Source organism: Malania oleifera, chromosome 4 (genome assembly GCF_029873635.1).
Source record: "Malania oleifera isolate guangnan ecotype guangnan chromosome 4, ASM2987363v1, whole genome shotgun sequence".
Classification (NCBI taxonomy): Eukaryota; Viridiplantae; Streptophyta; class Magnoliopsida; order Santalales; family Ximeniaceae; genus Malania; species Malania oleifera.
In genome coordinates, this window is record NC_080420.1 from 116,201,547 (window position 1) to 116,218,687 (window position 17,141).

The following is a 17,141-nucleotide window of genomic DNA, read 5'->3' on the forward strand; positions in this document are numbered from 1 at the left end:
AGTTTGAACGGAGCTTGGACGAAGCCGCACGCGCTCACGTGCTCCACTGGCGGAAAGACCGCATTGTCACGTGCTCCTACGCACCGGCGGCTGATCGGGAAAGGTTGTCACGCGCCCCCAAGTGCCGGTGAAAGTATGGTGCACGTCCAGAGGTTAAAGACGTTGACGTTAGCGGTCACGTAAGCGCTGAGTCAGTGCCGCTTTAGTAAGTGCCAGGCCCCGTCATCTTGCCACGTCAGCGCTGAGTAAGCTACACAATTAGCAGCCACGCCAGCGGGGGACAGCGACACGTCAGTAGTCCGTGTGCCACGTCAGCAAGTGGGTCCCACCACAATGTCACGTCAGTAGTGGGTCCCATAGGGGGTGGGCCCCGATGCCACGTCAGCAGGTGGGCCCCCACAGGAGGTGGGCCCGGTGTCACATCAGTAGGTGGGCCTCGGGACACGTCAGCAGGTGGGGACCGCGACACCACGTCAACAGATGGCGTTAGTGGCCATTAATGCCATCAAGAATATTCCGTTAATGGAGGGAATATTCCGTAAAAGTTAACGGAGAGTTGACTTTTGTTGACCAATTTGACCAAAAGTTCGATTGGGCCTTTCGGAGCCATTTTGGGTTGATTTTTCGAGCGGTTTGAACCATTTCTAAGGTTTTCAACTGTTCCGGAGCCATTGGCGGTGTCCATTTTGTGAGATTTGGAGCAGAATGGTAGGAATTGGCACTTCAAAGTTTGAGGTGGAGAAATTTGATGGGCGGAACAACTTCAGTATATGGCAGAGCACGCTGAATGATATTTTGGTTCATCAAGGCTTGATCAAGCTGTTGATTGGGAAGAAACCAAATGATTTCAAAGATGATGATTGGACCGAATTAGAGATGAAGACGGTCAGCACAATCCAATTGTGTAACGTCCCTCAATTTCTTAACACAAAATGTAATATATTAGATAAAATAGTCAACTCGGACTCGTGGGTAACGGGCACACCTGTCAATCACAGCGGAAGCCTAAGCAGTAGTAAAATAAAATCTCAATCATTCAACCATGGAACATAATACCAGAGTTATTTACATTCCCAAAATACTATATTTATTTATTTACAATCTTTCAAAAGTCAAAAATGACACTACGACCTTACAACAAAAATCTCCTAGTCCTAGTTCAACGCTTACCCTTCTAGTAGGGAAGCTCCACTCACTCAACAACGGCCTTGACCCGCCGGTTTCTCTGGATTTCCTGAAAAATATGTTAATGTTGGGGGTGAGACACTTCTCAGTAAGGGAAAATAAACAAAATATAGCTGTGTGGCAACATGAACATTTAAAGTGCTTATATATATACAATACATTTCATAATTCTGAAAATAATCATAATATCCTACTGGATAATCATGTACTTTCATATTTGCTAATAAAATCATAACATACATAAGCATCTGTTATAACTCGTAATACTGAAATCATCCCAAGATGAATAGCTAGCTAATGTCATGTATTACCCCCATGACGGGTTGTGCAGCCCGAAGGCGGGACCCGATAATGGCTGGCCGACCACTACCAAATCAAATATGTCTGTAAGTACGATGGGCCCGCCGCACCCTGGTCCGGACTGCCTGGTGGACGTCTACACTCTACTGAAAGCCTCATCGACTATCCATCTCCCATCCCCTCGTGGGACGGTAGTACTAATAAAGCCTTGTGCCAAAATCAACCCATAGCTACGGTACCGAGCTCCTGGTCTGAATTAAACTATATCCTGGTTGCAATAACATATAATACATGAACATATGTAACATCAACACGGCCTCGTGCCGAAAACATAGATACGACCTGGCGCCGAAATCATACGTATGGCCTCGTGCCAAAATCATAGTAAATATATATATAGCCTCGCACCAATAACATAAATACGACCTCGTGCCGATAACATAAATATGGCCTCGTGCCGATAACATAATAATACGGCCTCACGCCGATAGCATAATAAATACGGCCTCGCGCCGATAACATAAATACGGCCTCGTGCCGAATCGTTTCAGACATTTACATTCTAAAAATAACTCTTTTATCATATATTCGTCAAACTCAATATAGCATAACTCGTCTTTCCAAAATACCTGAAAATATGTTTTACACGTAAAAGCATACATATCATATCTCATTTCACGTAAACTAATATTCATGCCACACATGCTCTGTTAAACGTCATATTTCATATTCTAAAATCGTGTTTTTCTATCGTCTCATATATACATATACGTTTCATCATAATAACAGTATTTCTCAAACGTACATTTCATCTATAATATACGGGTATATCATATGCTTTTCTAAAAATAAATTTACTCATAATCAATAATACTTTGTATGAAAAATAACTGCTTTAGTTTATTCCCTTACCTGGCTATTGAGAAAGCCCCCAAAATATCTTAGGCTAACCCCCGTATGATTTTCTGATCAATACCCTAAAACTCAAAACTCCCAGTATTAAACATCAGTATTTTCATGCGTACGTCAATTTCTATAATTACCATAAAGTCTACTTTGGCTTAAAAAGCCTTACCTCAACTCTGGGATGATTTCCTACTTCGTTTCCTCAACAATCTGCTTTGGCAAACTTGTAGGGAACTTCGCCAGGAGCGTCGTGGTAGCCTCAGATCTTTGATCCGGCGTAAAACTAGCCCAAAATCGAAGAGAGAGAGTGAGAGAGCCGAAGGGGAGAGAGAGAGAGAGTGAATAGGAAGCTTGCAAATGAATAAAAAAAATTTGATTTTTCATATATATAGACAGCAGAATTCGTTGACGAGCCCGATCTTCGTCGACAAGTTCTTCATAAATTTCGTCGACGAGACCTTATATTCATAGACGAAATTCAAGCTGCCTTAGAACCCTTCTTGGTATTTTCTCGTCGACGAAGCCCTGTGTTCGTCGACGAAATTCTTAAAGACTTCGTCGACGAAACAATGTGTTCGTCGACAAAGCTTAGCGGCTTCCCTTCTTTTCCTTTTTCCAATTTTCCTTTCTTTATTATTTAAATTTCATTTAAAATTCGGGTCGTTACAAATTGTGTCTGGAAAATGAAGTTAAATATTCAGTGTTAGACGAAACCTCACCAATGGAGCTTTGGAAGAAACTGGAGCAAAGGTATATGTCAAAGTCCCTTACCAATAAATTGTTTCTGAAGAAGAAACTTTATTAACTTCGAATGAACGAGAGAAGTAGTCTTTTTGATCACATAAATTGTTACAACAATATTTTGACCCAGTTGTTGAGTCTTAGTGTAAAGATTGATGAAGAAGATAAGACGCTTCTACTATTGTCGTCTCTACCAGCTTCATTGGATGGTCTGGTAACTGCATTGCTCGTGGGGAACGATACCTTAAAGTTGGATGATGTGATTACATCACTTCAAGATTTTGAGACGTTAAGAAAGCTGATTGTGGCGTCTCATGAGCAAGCTTTGGTAGCTAATAGTGAGAGACAAGGAAGAAGCAAAGATCGAAAGCTCGGAGGTAAGCAATGGCATTCGAAATCAAGAGGATGAGACATGAGCGAGGTCGTATGTTACTGGTGTGATAAAAAGGGGCACTTCAAGGGGGACTGTGAAGATCGAAAAAGATACGAAGAAGAAAAGAAGACACGGGATGGTGTCAATGTATTAGAGCATGCCACATGGCATGGTAATGACGAGGCCCTTGTAACGGTGAGCAGCTCATATCAACAAATTAGTCGAAGGAACGTGCAGTGTCGATACTGCAAGAAGCATGACCATATGAAGAGAGAGTGCCGGAAATTGATGAGAAAGAACATGAATGCTCATGACAATCCAAACGATGATGGATGGGTTTTGGACTCTAGGAGTTCAGTTCATGTCTGCTTTAAGAAAGAATTTTTCCATTCTTTCAAAGAAGTTCGCGGTATGGTATCACTTGGTGATGGGTCTTCATGTGATGTCAGAGGGATTGGATCTGTGAAGCTGAAGACGCTTGTTGGAGTGGTCCGTATTTTGGATAACGTTAACTTCATTTCAAGGATGCGAAGAAATTTGATCTCCCTTGGTCGGTTGGATTCTAAGGGTTGCCAAATCTCTGTCACATGTGGAGCTATGGAGGTGACCCGACGTGACTCAATGATATTTACTGGGAAGGAGTCTCGTGGGTTATATCAGTTAATGGGAACCACAGTAGTTGGTGGTTTAACCTCAAATGATGATAGCGGTACGTCGTCAGAAACAGACAGACGAGTTCGGTTTGCTGACGAAGAAGGCGGTACTCTTTGCATGGTTCAGACGTTTGAACCAAGTTTCGAAGACTTGCCTTGATCGAGTTCGTATCAAAGTGGAACTTTGGACTTGGGAGTTGATACTCGCCAAGGTGGAGATTGTTAGGATGTGTGGCTCGTATGGGTGTTGGCAGCCGCACCACCCAGCCACAATTGTTGAAGTTAGAGATGGATGGCCACCAATAATCTGCCTACCATCTTTGATTTGTAGCAACCTTACTTGACTTCTTCCCCCTTCCATGTGTATATATATATATTTGTAATTGTGTGTGAGTTGTGTGGAGAGGTGCAGCAGATTGTGGTGAGTTGTGTGGTTGTGTTGTGTGCAACAGATAGTTGTGTGTGTGTGCATGTAGAGAGCTGCATTGTGAGAGTGCAAAGAGCTATGTTGTAGAGAGGTGTGGTGAGCTGTGTGTGAGGCAGAGTGAATCCTTGTAGTGAGAGTGAGAGAGGAGTTGAGGGCAGTAGCCTCCTCCTTCTCCTTGTATATTTCTCCCGGTGGTTATAGTGAATTTTGTGCTCTCCCGTGGATGTAGGTCACAGTGGACCGAATCACGTAAATCTGGTCTCGTATTTGTGTTGCGTAATTTTTACTTGTGCAATTGTTGCTCGTTGGATCACTTCCCAATACTAAATTCCATTAGTATATATAAACATTGCACCTAATTTATATATATATATATATATATATATATATATATATAAATTAGGTGCAATGTATATATAAATGCGAAAGACATTTAGTCTTATTGAAGAGGTGCACCCCATCAACTTTCAACCTTTGGCTGGGTGCATAAAATGAGAAGCTCAATGCTCTGTGATAACCACATTCCTATGGCATTGGGACAACCTAAGTGATCAAGTGTGTAGAGTAAAACATTGGCCAAATGACATATGACAAGGGTTAAACAACGGCCTAACCAAGACAAATATGGTCGCCTAGCGAGGAGGGGTCAGACATCATCCAAGATCAAATAGAGATGTGGCCATAAAGTTTATACCTGATCTTTTAGAAAAAATCCAACTTTATCGTGAATATTATAATCAAATAGTAATGGGGTAGTAGAGATCATGTTAGATTTTGCAAGTTTGAAAGACAATTTGTGACGGGATTTGAAATAATAATAATGGCAAAATCTTCAAAATTTGGTCATTTAGGTAACTATAGGTTTAAATTTGAGGAATGACCATAAATTCCCTAAAAAAATAGAAAGTTTTGTTGGAGTATGTGACTCATGTTGAGTGGAACACATGCATAAAGAAAGCATGGTAATGAAAACAAGGAAGCTGAGTTGTAGGAAGAAAATAGTCAACAGATACATTGATGGTTTACCCTCGGGAGAAAACCGTCGATGATTTTAGTCTTTGCAACTCATTCTCAGTATTAAACCGTCGACGGTTTGAGTTAGCGCAAATTTTAAATTTTGAATCGGGAAGATTAGTAGGTTGGGGAATTCAAAGGATTTTCTTACGGGGATTACGACAAGGGTACTTTAGGAACTTTCTAAGTCCTTTATACGTGTAGGGTTAGCATATAAACAATATTGTAACCCTTGTTTGAGAGGGATAGTGAAATTCAGGCGCTTGCTCCCGCGCATGTAGGCACATTGTCGAACCACATAAATTCTTGTGCCGTGTGTTTTATTTGCTTTCCTTTATTGTTTGTGTGATTGATTGTTTCCGTATTATTCATCGTTGATTGCTGCATTGCACAATCTGATCGATTTGTGTTTTTGCTGTGCATTGGTATCTTTGCACAACAAGTTGGTTGAGCAAGTTGCTTATAAATAAGCATGTAACAAGAAGGAAAGGACGCATCATATATAAAATGCGATCTGGTTCAGCCTCCACACCATATATCTTCTTCCCCTCTCCTTTTCTGCATCTTGAGTTCTCTTTACCTCTCTCCTTATGTCTCTCATTCCTTCTTTATCCCTTCTAATTTAAATCCAAACAATTGATTAATCACTTCCCTCATTTCTCCTTATTTTTATAATTTTTATTATTATACGCTTTGCTCTAATGGGTACCCGTTATGTTATGAGTAGGAGCCATCGAATCCCAATTTCACAAGGTGTTTGATTTTATCATACAAAAATTTTAAAAATTAATTAAATTCAAACTATACATATATAACATGGCCACTAAATATGTGAAAACATTTTTGATTTGTTAGTTGTATTTTGATGTCTCTGGAAAAATGGAGTGATTTCCACTTACTATCTTTGATAATGGCCATGCTTTTCTACATCAAAACTATATAAGGAAGAGTGTAGAGCAACAGAAGTACAAAACTCCCTTTCACCATTGCACCTTCTTGAGGATTTTCCAGTCTTTAGCTTGTTTCCAACTTTGATCTTTTTGTTTGTCTTTTTTAGCTTTTGAGCAGTGTATTCCATGCATAGTTCTGCAAATGCATAATTGCTGTATTGTTGTGTTGTAAATAATAATAATAATAATGATGATGATGATGATGATGACGACGACGATGACGATGACGATGATGATGATGATGATGATAATGATAATGGACCTTGCCTTTGGTGATAGTAGCTTATAGCCTTGCACTTGTCCTTTCCTCCCACAATAAAGTAGAGAATTGGGGAGTAAGTATCCGTTTGGATCTTTGGAAATATTAGGGAAAGCAAATAAAGTTTTAAAGAATTTTTTTTAATGTTTGGTTGTTAAGGAAAATGAGAAAGAAAATAAAAAATATACTAAATGAATAAAAAAATGATTTTATGCAATATTTAATTTTTCTTAATTTTTAATTATATTAGAATAAATTTTTATTTTTAATATTATTTGATATAGAAAGAAAATAAAGAGAAAAATGAATTTTCGTTTTTATTTTTTCAAAAAAAAAGAGAAGATATTCTTGATGTTAAGAGAAAGTGGGATGGTTGGGGAGAAGATGGGAGAAGTGTTTTTGTACATGGGAAAGTAGGGAGTTAGGTGAAAGTGGGGGAAGTTGAGAGAAGTTAATTTTGTAGAATTATGACCCACATGAAATGGAAGGCTAATGGATATTTTGGATTAATAGATTAAGGTGACTTTTGGCTTTCAAAATGCTGTCAGAGTTAATGAGAAAGTGGAAGGATTTTTTCCTATTAATGCCTACTTTTTGGGAGAGTGGGATAATAACTATATATATATATATATAGGGTTGGATATTGTCCACTTGCCACCAATCTTTCTCTCATCAGTTTACCTATATGATCTGGTGAAAAATAGAAATAGAAAGAAGGCTAGGCGAGAGAAACAATTCTTACAAGTCTTCTTCAAAAACTAGTTTACATCATGACTGATTCATGTATGTTTGTTTATGGATTTTTTAGTTTTCAGCATAAAGGAAATATATGTGAATATCATGATAATTAAACATCTTATAATTTCAACAAAATAACAGAATAAATTCTTAAATGTGGTATCAGAACCAAGGTTAAAATTATCATGTTTTTCCTTTGAAATAGAAATTGATTTTGTGTGTAATGTTTAGTGTTCATGATGTTTGTTCGTTTGATTTCGAAAAATTCCCATGTTGTTTGTCGGATTTAATGAAATATTGATGGAGACATATAATCGTTGGATTTATTGGATTTTTATATCATGATTCTGAAATCGTCATCACCTTTGTAGTGATATATTGTGCTAATTATGTATCTAAGGAAAAATTTTGTCTAGAAAAGTGGGACTTAAGAGGTCCATTGTGACCTCTCATTTACTTGAAAATTTACCTGATATAATTTAACACAATCATCACTGAGCCCATTGCCGTGTCATCAGTGCCACCTCAACAAACGGCGTTATAGCAATCAGGAAATATTTCATTATGCCAGCTTTATTGTTTGAGTTTAGTATGGACTCACTTACGTTGGGTTAATAAATGTATTTATGCATGCAAGGGCTAAAATGTTATGAGCTGAATTTTATATATCTTTCATGATGAAAATCTTATTCTAGGATTTATTTATCTGCTGTGAGCTTGGACAATTTTTGCTAAGTAAGGTATCAAACAATGTTTATTTTATGGTTAGCATGTTGTCACCAAAGTGATCTTGTTAAGAAAAGTTATAAACATTAAATTGAAATATGATTTTACAAAAATTATTACAGAATGATTATTTGATTATTATGGTTAACCCAAAGGTGCACCAACTTTCAAGTAATCATTGAATTAACCAGGATAATTGAAAGAATGGTAGTAAGATTGGGATGGATGCCCAAAGGTGACAGACCAATCGAACTTTAAAGGATTATCAATTATGTCTGGGTATAGGTTTTATTGTCCTAACCATAGTACAAGAATTGTTGAAACCGGAAATGTAGAGACCTAGAAAAAAAAATAATAATAATGAAAAAAAATTAGTTTAGTGCAGACCAAACCGTTGACGGTTTGGTGTGCTCAGGAAAAATCGTCGATGATTTTGAGTTATCGAGGCCCAGTAAAGGTAAAACAGTAAAAATAGGTTTGGTTCCATCAACGGTTTCCCCTGAGACAGCAGCCTATAAATAGGGTTTTACGCTCATTTTGTTTGGAAAATTTTTTCCCTCACTTTCTCTTTATAGAGGGCTATGACACACTCTCTCACTATCCTTAATTTTTCTCAAAACTTCATCCAAATTAGCAGATAAACGCTATTTCAAGGCCCTAGCGTCGATCCTTAGCAGTTTAACCAGAGCAAATTCGTTGTTTGATGATCCTAAGCACCACTCCAGAGATAAGGTAAGGGGAATAGATTATGTCAGCTATTTTAGAAAATTTACCTAATTAAATTGAAGTATATGATTATTGAAATGATATATATGATTTTTCTGAATATTCAGACATATGAAAATAGTAATTATGAATTATTATATGTATGGTTTGGAAAATCGGGTATTTTGGGTTTAAGTAAACCCTAGAGATGATTATACGTCTATTTCTCAGCAAAAATATATTTTTCCCAAGAAATTATTATATCATAGTTTATCACTCAAACTGTGTGGCATGGGTAATGAATATGTTACTGCATATATAACCTGTTAGAATATTTTATGAAAATATACAGTAAAATACAAATTTATACAGAGGTATGATATGACAGTTTAGTCGGTTTTATGCCGAGTTCAGTATGATATGATAGTTCAGCCGGCTTTATGCCGAATTTAGACGGCTTTATGCCGAGTTATGAAATGACAATTTATATAGAAATATGATGTGACAGATTTTATACAGAATTATGAAAATGAGATCAAGTAATAGTTTTATTATATATGAACAATATTATTTGGTATAAGAACCTTAATGGACCAATTATATTCAAAGCATGGTTACGTAGCTATTATGATATAGTCAGTGCCACCAAACTTCTCAAAAAGAGTGTTGGTGTATGGATAGTCGATTGAGCCTAGAGAAGAGTAGAGTACCCCCCCTGGCAGTCCAGACCAAGCTGGGTAGGCCAATCGTACTTACAAATGCGTTATATTTGGCTTAGCATGGTAGGCCAGTCATTACTAAGTCCCGCCTATGGACCGCACAACCCAATCATGTGGGGTTATTACATGATATTATATGATTGTCCATCCATGGAAGATTCTTTTATGTATAGACATAACAGATGATTTACATATGTAGAGAAACTTATTACGACAAAGTATGCTTATGTTGAAAAATATGTATTTTCCAAATATATATAAGAGAATACATATTTACATGATTTATTGGTTAAAGTTAATTATTTACAAGATATGTTTATGATACACTAAAACTCATGTTGCCACACACTGATGATAATCTATTTCTTCTTACTGAGAGGTGTCTCACTCTAATAATTTAACATTTTAGGAAATCCAGGGAGTCAAGCTTAGAGAGCTCCGGGGCGAGACTTTTTAGTTTTTGGTTGAAATAAGTATTGGTGAGACTCTAAGATGTACATGTATATGGATATGTTTTGTATACCTTGGGTTGTAGTAGTATTTGGTTTTTGGGGAGATACTATTGTATTATGATGCTTTTAGAACTCTAGTATTGTTATTATGGTATTTATGTTTTCCGCTGCATGTTGGATAATGAGTTATGGACAGGTATACCTAGTACCCCACTTCAGGTTCGAGTAGTTATAGTTATAATATCAGAGATAGTTGTATGGTAGTATGGCACTTCCGAACCCACTGGGTTCAGGATGTCACAGTTGTGGTATGAGGAGTAGATATAGTATATATATATATATTTGGGGTCGTTAGAGGAAATGCTAGATTCCTCGAGAATGGTGAAATTAGTGGGAGTGATGTATCACGTAATGTGGTCATTGAAGAAGTTCGGGTGCCTATCCTGATGCCTAGAACTTCAATAGAAATTGTTGTTTCTCCAGTTATCGAACAATATGATAACATTGAACAACAATCTAGTGATCAGTCACTCTATAATGAGAATGTCACTAATGAATTAGTTGTAGAACAATTACAAGGAATAACATTAAGGAAATCTCAAAGAAAAAGGAGATCAGCTATTTCAAATGATTATTTGGTATATTTGTAAGAATCTGATTATGATTTAGGGACAAGTAAAGATCCGGTTTCATTTTCACAAGCCATTGAAAGTAATGATTTTGAAAAGTGGATCAATGCAATAAATGATAAGTTGAATTCAATGGAACAAAAATAAAGTCTTGGACATAGTTGTTTTGCCTGAAGATTTTTAAACAGTTGGGTGTAAGTGGGTCTTTAAGACGAAACACAACTGTAATGGCAATATTGAACGATATAAAGTTAGACTTGTAGCAAAGAGTTTCACTCAAAAGGAAGGTATTTATTACAAAGAGATGTTCTCTCCTGTATCTAAAAAGGACTCTCTTAGAATCATAATGGCTTTGGTGGCTCATTTTGATTTAAAGTTACACCAAATGGATGTGAAAATTGCTTTTCTGATTGAGAATTTAGACGAAGAGGTGTATATGGATCTTCCTGAAGGTTTAATGATCAAAGGAAATGAGCATATGATTTGCAAATTAAAGAAGTCAATTTATGGACTTAAACTATCTTCTAGAAAATGAAATTTTAAATTTCATGATACCATAACGTCCTTTGGATTTAAAGAAAATACCGTTAATCAGTGTATAGATCTAAAGGTTAGTGGGAGTAAGTTTATCTTCTTGATTCTATGTGTTGACGATATATTGCTTGCTAGTAATGATCTTGGTTTACTGAATGAAACCAAGAGATTTCTTTCTATGAACTTTGAAATGAAAGATATGGGTGAGGCAAGTTACATGATAGGAATTAAAATACTTCGTAATAGATCACGTGGAGTGTTAGGGTTGTCTCAGAAGGGATTTATCAATAAATTTTTAGAAAGATTTCATATGGCTGAATGTGCAACCACTTCTGCTCCTATTTGTAAAAGGGACAAGTTTAGTGAAAAGGATTGTCCACATTATGCATCAGAAAATAAAAGAATAGAAAATATTTTTTATGCATTTGTTGTTGGAAGCTTGATGTATGCTCACACTTGTATGAGACCGGACATTAGTTTTGCAGTTAGAATGCTCAGGAGATACCAAAGTAATCCCGGGATGGAGCATTGGAAAGCTGCAGAGAAGGTTTTAAGATACTTGAAAGGAACAAGACATTGTATGCTTACATATCGAAAATCTAATCAGTTGGAGATGATTGGTTACTCCGACTCAGATTTTAATGGTTGTGTTGATAGTCAGAAATCAACTTCTGGTTACTTGTTCTTATTAGTTGGAGAAGCAATATCGTGGAAAAGCGCCAAATAGACTTTTTAGCTTAGATCCGTTTTGAATCAACTATGACATGTGCTTAATTATGATGATTTTGTTGAATATTTTTAAATGAAGATTATATTCTTGGCCATAGGTTCTCTGGTTTGCCATATGATCCTTGTTTTTAATTGTCTGATACATTTAGGATCTTTATGGTTTATTTTTCTAGTTATATTATAAAATTGTGCTTAATTGCTAAACCAGAATAACGTTTTGCTTGCTTGCATGATTTTTTAACATTTTTTTTTTGGGCAAGCATCACTCCCAGTACTTTTTGCAAATATCAAAGGGGGATACATATTTATTATTATATACATATATATATATATATGTTATAAAATTGCATAACTGGCTTTGTAACTTCATATGTAAATGCTTGTGAACTTGTTAGACTGTGTTTGTGCTCAAACCAACTATTTGCTATCATATGTCATGTGCTTTAAACTCAAGTCTTCCACGGGTCTTATGATATGCTTCACTTGCAATGGTTTGTTTATATTTATGGTCTAGCCTTGTTTTCATGTCATTTAAATGACTAGTTATATTGTTTGTGTTCTCAAATTGTTATAATTTTTTTTTTCAAAAATAGTTATATTTTTTTTTCATGCCCTTTTTGCTGGTTTCGGGCGACCGAACTAAAAGAAACATACCGTCCTCGATCAATCAAACCATGATTCTAACTTTTCCCACTAACTCGGCAGTCCCAAACTTCACGTTCTAAAATGCCTCGGGCTATCGAACACATGAGTTTGGTAAAATGAACTCAGGACCATACGACCAAACCACGGACATAATGGAAATCGCCTTAGGTTAGCAAACCGAACCTTGATTCAGGCACCCAAACTTCAAAAAATTAACTTTTTTCATTGTGTCTGTTCGGGCAATCGAATCATGGATCAGGCCCCCGAAACTCTCGGGTTGTTTTCATTTTTACCGCAGTTAAGAAGGGTTAAACATGGTTAATTTTTCTAAAATTTTTAAAACAAATTTAATAATACCCTACATTTCCCCAACGGTCATAATTCTTCCCATCTCTATATATAGGGTCTCATTTGCAAGATTAAATAGAGATTAGGGATTTTAATTAGCAAAATTTTCTCTAAATTTTTTAGAGTTATTTCTTCAAATTCAAACCCTAATACTCATCCTTTTGCTATTCCCTTGCAAAATATTTTGAGTGAGTATATCTTGAGAGATCCTACAAAGCTATAACTCTCATTGTGTTTAGTTGTGTGATTGATTTTTTGATTGAGAGTTTAGAAAAAGTTTTTCCCTTGAGAGTTTAGAAAAAGTTTTTCCCCTAGTTTAATTAATAATCTTTGTGTGGGGAAAACTTAGTAACTTGTGAGTCTTAGCATTTGTATTGCAAGACTTCTAAGCTTGTATTTTGATTTGTGAAGTAATATATTTTTACAAGCTTTGACTACAAATATATCTTGTGCTAGATTGTTGAGAAAACTATTTTATGAGATATTTTTTATTACACTTGTTGGAGATATTTGAAACCATGCTTGTGATTGATATGCTTTGATTTATTGTTTCAAAGATTGTTTGAAAATACTCTCTTGTGCTTGATTGAATATTAACATAAGATTGAGTGTTTAACACACATATTGCACAGAGCTTATAAATTCTATTAGTTTGAGGTGCATTGATTAGTGCTTGTGCGTAGTGGTACATATCTGCTTGTGTAAGAAGTATTTCTTTGTACGTAAATTTTTATATCGTTTGTATTCTAGGCGTGGGCCTGAAGAGGGAGACTAGTCCTACTGAATAGTTTTGGATTGACTTAGACCCGATTAGGAAAGTTAGGTGCACCATTCCGGTAAGGTGTGTTTGTAGGTTGAGGTCAACCCTATTAATTGACCTACTTGTAAACGGTGTTGTTCCACTCGTTAAGTGAGTAGTAGTGGAATCCTTGTGCTTGTGAGCCACGGCGGGGATGTAGGCAGTATTGGCCGAACCCTAATAACATATCGTGCGTGTATTTTATATTTCTAAGACTTTATATTCGTGCACGTGTATGTTATATTCGATATATTGTGAGTGTTGCGCATAATTTAATTTCCGCATATTATCTGCGCATTTGAGTTTATGTGTATATAGAAAAATCCTAAGTTGTGAAATACTGTTGTTGGATTGAAATCAACCTAGGAAGTTTTAAATACCCAATTCACTCCCCTCTTTGGAATACACCAAAGTCAACAAAATTATGTTAGTTATTTTAGAAATTCACCTGGTTAAATCATGATATATAATTACTGGAATATTGGATATGAATTTCTGAGTAATTTTATGGGTATGAAAATTATGGTTTATTTATTAAAATTGTAGTGTTTGATTCAATTAGAATTTTGGGGATATTTTGGAATTAGATTAAATTGTGGGGATTTGATCATACTGGTGTTTTTAAATATGTTAAAAATTAAATTTAAATATGGGAAGTGGATCATGCCTGCGTTTTTGTTAGAATTTAATTGGTTAACGAGAGCTTGTGAGCCTAGGGATGTTAGGATAGCAATTTTGGGTTGAGCTGATTGAACTGGAAAATGTAGTTTCAGGGTTTTTGAGCTCTGATTGCCGCAGACATCTGTTTAGGGATCCTAGCAAACACCTTTTCAGTAAGCAGGTAAGGGGAATAAATTATAACAGATATTTTTGGGAAATTAACTGGTTAATTTAAAGTATGTGAAAATGAGAATACTATATATGGTTTTGGAAAACTATGATATAGATATTTCCCTGTGATTATTATATTATGATTATCAGAAAAAAAAAATTGTGTGGCGTGAGGAATGTGAAATAACAGTTTTGTACTGGGAATGTGATCTATACTGAAATATCTGATTTGCACTGAAATATGATAATATGAGATATACTGATTTGTTTTATACAAATATAAAGATATGAGAAACCCAGTTATGTTTTATATAGATATGATGATATGAAATTTATACACATATGTTTTATTGAGAAATGATGAAATGTGATATACAAATATGTTTTTACAGAAATGATGAAATGTGACATACAAATATGTTTTCTATAGAAATGACAATATGTGATATATACAGACATGTTATATACATATATGATGAGAATTATACGAAAATGATGAGAATTATACAAACGTGATGAAATATGAATACGAAAAATGTGAAAATTAGTACTCTAATAGACTAGAGATGTACAAAGAGCACGGTACTGTTGCTAGGAAATGTGTTAGTGCAACCACACGTCTTGGATAGAGTGTGGCTGTAATGACCCAAGAAAATCTATTAGGACCTCGTTGACGAACACAAGGGATTCGTCAACGAGGGTACAAGAGGGCCTCGTTGACGAAGACAAGTTTCGTCGACGAGAAGATACTGAGAGGCTGTTTTCTAAACCCTGAAATTCGTCGACGAGGAGATGGTGTTCGTCGATGAACCTTCTTCATGACCTCGTCGACGAGATGACGTGGCTCGTTGACGAAGGCCAGTGTATAAATAATGTTAAACTCGGATTTTAAGCAGAATTTTCAGCAAAAACTTTACTTTCTCTCTCCTCTTTGGTTTCTCTCCCTTCTCTCTTCGATTCCGGTCCCGTTAGTCGCCGGATTGACGATCTGAGGCCACTACGACACTCCTAGGGAAATTCTCTTCAAGTCTGCTAGAGCGGATCGTCGGTGGGACGGAGTTAGATTTCATCCCAGATTCAGGGTAAGGTTTTTTAAGCAAAATTTGGCTTTTTGTCAGTTATAGGAAATGCAGTAAACGTAAAAATAGTGATATTTTGTTCTAAGATATATGATTTTCAGGGTGTTGAGTGGAGAACCCCGCGGGTGTAAGACCCGTCATAATAGGGGATTTTTAGCAGGAATCAGGTAAGGGAAATATGCTATGCTAGGTAGTTCTAGAATGATTTTCAGTATGAAATGTATATTTTTACCAGGTTATTATTCATAGCAGAACTTTATATAGTTTATCAATAATGAATAATATGTTTTAAATTATTGTGTGGTTTGAGAATATAGATATGGTACAGAAACATGCTTTACAATATTTTTCAGAGTTATGTTTTACAAAATATACAGACAGTGGATATGTTTTATAGCATGATTATACAGTTTACAATACCATGACATACAGATTTACAGTTAATTTCAGAAACTTAGTTGATACAGATACAGTTTACCACAACATCATAGTTAATACAGTTATTACAGAATCATGGTAAAACATATAGTTGTATATAGAGTGTATTATATAGTATCTGACCCTGATGGACCATTACAAATACGGTTTATAGAGCACGTGTAAGGACTCGAACCCAAGTGAGTTCCTACATATAAATTTTTCAGCGGATACAAATAAATCTAAATTATTTTTATTACCAGAGCACTAATTAGTTTTATTACAAATATATGTCTCAACTATTAAAATATAAATTTCTAAAATTCTAAAATATACAAATATATTCTAAATTGTATTATGCTAATTTTTTTATTCTACTCTACTCTTTTTATTCCCACCCATGCACTTGCTACACCAGATTTCTGGTACTCTCTTCAAAATGATCTGAAATGTAAAATAATGATTGGGCTGAGATGATGTTCAGTAAGTAAATAAGATTATTATTAGTATGTGACCAAAATGAACTTTCATAATTTTGTAAAATAATATTTAATACTATAACTTCAAAAATGCTTTTAAAATAAATGTATATTTAAAAATTTTCGCATAAAAACTTTTGCCACCAACTATAACAGCAAAATTTTATAATCATGTACTATAACTGTTAAATAAATCTTTTAACTTTAAAAACTATAATTATAATTTTTAATTATATGTATATATATACTTTTCCTTATACGTTTCGTTTAGATAATCATTTAGGCACAATAATGGCTATGTTCATATAAACTTATACTTTACCTTCAAATCATCAATAATTATGTACACGTAATTAAATATGTATATACATATACTGTAAAAATCACCCTTAAGCCTGTTAATCGTAAGTCATGTTTACTCCTATGACTGGGCTGTGCGGTCCAAAGACTGGACTTAACTGACTGGCCGGTTAAACTAAATCAACGTACATAATCATTAAGTT